Raw genomic sequence first — 5,000 nt, forward strand, 5'->3', positions numbered from 1 at the left:
TTTAATAAGAGTGATTAACCTAATCAGTGACTGGTGCCCACAGTTCCTTGGGGGGCACTGGGTCAGGCTGCTTGAAGGTCGTAACACTATATGGAGAGAAAAAGAAGAGAAGAATCTACTGAAATGGTAATAAAATGGAACCAATTTTTTGGGAGAGCAATTTATTAGTAACTTTGGCACTTCTATCTCTAAACTCTTAACTGCAAGTACCAGTATGACTCTTATTACTTCATTTGGGGATCCCTAAATCATTCAACTTAGCGTAAATACAACTATAAACTATGAAAGATTTCAACTGTGCATTTCACCGTTCTTTTAGTATCAGATCGAGATCCATGGTTGCCACACACTACAAGAACTCATTAAGTAAATAATATAACACAAAATTGCTTTTCAAACTTCCATTAGACGACTTGATTAAGTTTAAGTCGAAATTTTTTAACGTTTGAAGTCTGCCACCACCACTATTACTACTACAACTTCAAATTCTACCGCCACCACCACCACCACCACCACCTCCACCTTCACCACCATCACCACCATCATCACCGCTAACAAACACGACACCTTTAGAGCGTCCCGGCAATCGTGGACGTAGGAACGCTACACAAGATTTTTGCGGCAGTAAATTTACGCGGCCCGGCGCTGAGCCTTCACACAGCTGGATCAGATGCAACACCACTCGAACACGCGCCGCCCTCTCCACGACGACCGCCCAAAAAGAAGGAAAAATGAATAATGTTGAATAATAAAGCACAAGACGAATCCTTCCCGAGAGACAAGGAAGGCATTTTAGCTGAAGTAAGTAAGACTAATCTCTCTCTCTCTCTCTCTCTCTCTCTCTCTGTCCTTTCAACACGTCTCTTTTACAGGAATAGATTTTCCCACATTTGGTTCTTTTCTCCCTCACAGCATCAAAGCTTCGTGTCTCTTTGTGCTTCCTTCTTCCACTTGGCAACGTGCAGAAGTTGTTTGCCCGCCTTGCTTTGCATTCCTCCCACCTGACTAACACAACTCGCCTGCCGCGTGTTCTCCCTGCATTTCAAAGAGAGGATCCACACGGAGTAATTTTTGCCTAGCTACTACAGGCGGCAAAAACTATCGGCTGCTGGGGGCTCGTATATCATAGAAGAACCCCACACAAAGGCGAGCTTCCAGGAATACTTGAAAACAATAAAATTTCAATAAACAATAAGGATCGCATCTCTAGTGACAATATCGCAGCAGTGGCGGTTTTTCTCGTGGGGTGCAGAACAACTTAAGACAAGAGAACACATATGTATAAACTTCTTGAATGGGGAATTAATAATGATTACTATAAACCTTCGATATGAGATGATCCTGAAAGACTGAAGATCGTGAGAGTATCGGCTTTAACACGGGACACCACTGCGAACTTTGCAGGTTGTGACTTTACTTGTCCTCAAAGACGCGAGGACTCTTGGTAGGGATGGCAGTCTCCAGGAATGTTCTTTTGCGTAGAATACCTGAAATGAGGTCTCCCTGTGGACCTAAATATGCTAATTTTCTCGCACCTGCTCCAGAAACTAAATCAAAACTTTACCATTCCACACTTGTTGCAGCAAAATTAGACACAGCACTTGAACACGCACGCTCTGGCTCAGGTACTTGTACGTGAACGGCGGTGCTGCCCAGACCGGCAAAATAAGACGAACACAGCCATTCAGTCGCCCATAGCAATTTACCCCACATGGTCATGTATACAACCATCCATGTCCACCCACGCACTGCCCATCGTGAAGCCAAAGGAACACCACCTAAATGCGCTCTCTCTCTCTCTCTCTCTCTCTCTCTCTCTCTCTCTCTCTCTCTCTCTCTCCAGAAGCAATTAACTCCCACGTGGTCATGTATACAGCACCCCTTGTCCACCCACGCTCTGCCCATCGTGAAGCCACAGGAACACCACATAAATGCTCTCTCTCTCTCTCTCTCTCTCTCTCTCTCTCTCTCTCTCTCTCTCTCTCTCTCTCCACTCATTAATACTACATTCGTACCCACTCATATTCCTCCTCCGCTCCCTCACTAATACCCTCCAGACTAATATTCAGGGGAGTACGGGAATCTGTGCTACTCATGCCGGCTCTGCATAGTAAATGGAGACTAAGAGAGCCCTGGGTCGCCCCATTACAGACACCCCCACCACAGCGCCAGCCACACAGCTCTAACTCGCTCACACATACATTTTCTTCGTAGTATTATTAACTCAGACATTTCCAAACGAGTTCTTCAGCACGGAGTAAACAAAACCAATGCTAGTTTTAATGAAAAATATATAAAAAACACAAAAAAAACACACACACGAAAAATTTACTCTTACTAGTATCATTATTATTATTATTATTATTATTATTATCATTTGTATTGCTATTTAGTTTTATTACACTCACCATTACGTACCATGAAAATCACATTTCTTTAGCATTTCCCACTGAGAGCGAGTATGTAGTTGCTAATTTCGACCCATAAAGCTGTAAAAGCGAATATTTGTGACAGGATAATGCTTTCCGCTTCTTACTGATGAAATGTCATATAGGCATTTCAACTAGCGAGGTAATAGAGAAAGAGAGAGAGAGAGAGAGAGAGAGAGAGAGAGAGAGAGAGAGAGAGAGAGAGAGAGAGAGAGAGAGAGAGAGAGAGAGAGATTATTGCCTATCTTAGACAATAAAAATCACAATGTCCACGTGAATCAAATCCTGTAGATGAGCATGTGTGTGTGTGTGTGTGTGTGTGTGTGTGTGTGTGTGTGTGTGTGTGTGTGTGTGTGTGTGTGTGTGTGTGTGTGTGTGTGTGTGTGTGTGTGTGTGTGTGTGTGTGTGTGTGTGTGTGTGTGTGTGTGTGTGTGTGTGTGTGCGCGCCACCGATTGTGTTGATATATACGGAAATTAAGGTTGGAGTGAGAGGAAGTGAGCGTGGAGGGAAAGAAAAGGAGAAAAACTGGTAGAGGGGGGAAGGAGGGAGAGAGGAAGAAAAAAGGGAGAAAGAAGAGAGAAGGGGCAGGGAGAGGGAGATGGTAAGGTAGGGAAGGGAAGAAAAGAAAGGTATACAAAAGCTCAGGTAAAATTTAAGGCTCAGAAGATCGATAGTAGAAACCTAGGATCAAGAACGCCCCCCCCCATTCTCTCTCTCTCTCTCTCTCTCTCTCTCTCTCTCTCTCTCTCTCTCTCTCTTTAAGCCTGGGGTCGCGATGGACTGTCCCCGCTGGATCTGATAGCAGTTGCCTCCATAACGCTGAGGTAGAGAGAGAGAGAGAGAGAGAGAGAGAGAGAGAGAGAGAGAGAGAGAGAGAGAGAGAGAGAGAGAGAGAGAGAGAGGGACGTGGTGGGAATCACCGTTATGTATAAGGTGCACGTGTGTCACGTGAGCTATCTAGAGGCGTTCCGGCAGCCATCCCGACTGGCTGAAGTGCACACCCGAGCTGTCACCCTCGCCCCCAAGGAACTCCTGCAGCCCCGCTGTAGAACGTGGCACCACCAGCGACAGTTTGTGAATACATACGTAGGATGGTGGAACATTATTCTAGCCACACAGCTGGATATAAGTGACTGCTCGTTGCAGGATTTTAAGAAAACTATTAATGACTGGTTTTTGTGTTGGCGGGAGAGTTAAAGAGTTTTAACTTTTAGATAGGGTACACTAAAAATGGCCCTTTAGTTATTTAAATTTGCTAAGTGTATGTAATGTACGATGTAACTTGCTCTTGTATTTACTGTATTACTGTATAAATAGAAAGAGAGAGAGAGAGAGAGAGAGAGAGAGAGAGAGAGAGAGAGAGAGAGAGAGAGAGAGAGAGAGAGAGAGAGAGAGAGAGCTCCTCGTTCCTCGTAGAATACACTCAGTGACTCGTTACATAAGCAGTTACTTTTCTTAATTAATCAATAGAGGCTTTCTTTACAATACCAATCCCAGCTCCACCTCAACCAGAAACTCATATCGTGCCTCTCTCTCTCTCTCTCTCTCTCTCTCTCTCTCTCTCTCTCTCTCTCTCTCTCTCTCTAACAAGAAAAAAAGCTAACTAAAAAAAAAAAACAAATACTTTTACAAAACCTCCTTTTTTTCTTTTTCTTTTTATTTAATGTACAGAACCCATCTTGTTTTCTCTTCCCTATTCTATTTCCTGTAGAGTCACCACAGTATACGCTTAAAGGAATTCAAACTCCTCTTTCCTGTAGCTATAATGGCCTTTAAACAACAATAAGTGGCATGGAAAACTACCCACGTGATATTATTCCCATCCTTTCTCTCTCTTCCTCCTCTTCCGAGACACAGGCAGGGATGGAAACATGAGAGAATTGGGATGAAGGAAGGAAGGAAGGAAGGAAGGAAGGAAGGAAGGAAAGAAGGAAGGACGGAAAGGAAGAAAGAGGTGTATAATGAAGGAATAAAAGAGAGTTCAGATGAAGATGATGAGATGGATGAGTGAAGGATGAAATGAAGGAAGTAAGGAAGGAAGGAAGGAAGGAAGGAACGAACGAACGAACGAACGAAGGAAAGGGCGAGAGCAGTAAAATGGTGTATAATGAAGGAGTAAAATATAGCTGAGATGAATGAAATGATGAGATGGATGAGTGAAGGATGGAAGGAGGAAAGGATGGAAGGAAGGAAGGAAGGAAAGAAGGAACGAAGGAAAGAAAGGAGAACAGCATTAGCATGGTGTATAATGAAGGGGTAAAATATAGTTGAGATGAATGAAATAATGAGATGGATGAGTGAAGGAAGGAAGGAAGGAAAAGAGAGAGAGAGAGAGAGAGAGAGAGAGAGAGAGAGAGAGAGAGAGAGAGAGAGAGAGAGCAGCATGGTGTATAATGAAGGGGTAAGAGATAGTTGAGATGAATGAAAAGATGAGATGAATAAGAGACGGATCCGAGGTGATTGATAATACGTCACATTAGTGTAAGTAATGGAAATGTGTTGCGAGGGATATGAGAGAGAGAGAGAGAGAGAGAGAGAGAGAGAGAGAGAGAGAGAGAGAGAGAGAGAGA

Source organism: Portunus trituberculatus, chromosome 50 (assembly GCF_017591435.1).
Source record: "Portunus trituberculatus isolate SZX2019 chromosome 50, ASM1759143v1, whole genome shotgun sequence".
In the NCBI taxonomy this organism is placed as follows: domain Eukaryota; kingdom Metazoa; phylum Arthropoda; class Malacostraca; order Decapoda; family Portunidae; genus Portunus; species Portunus trituberculatus.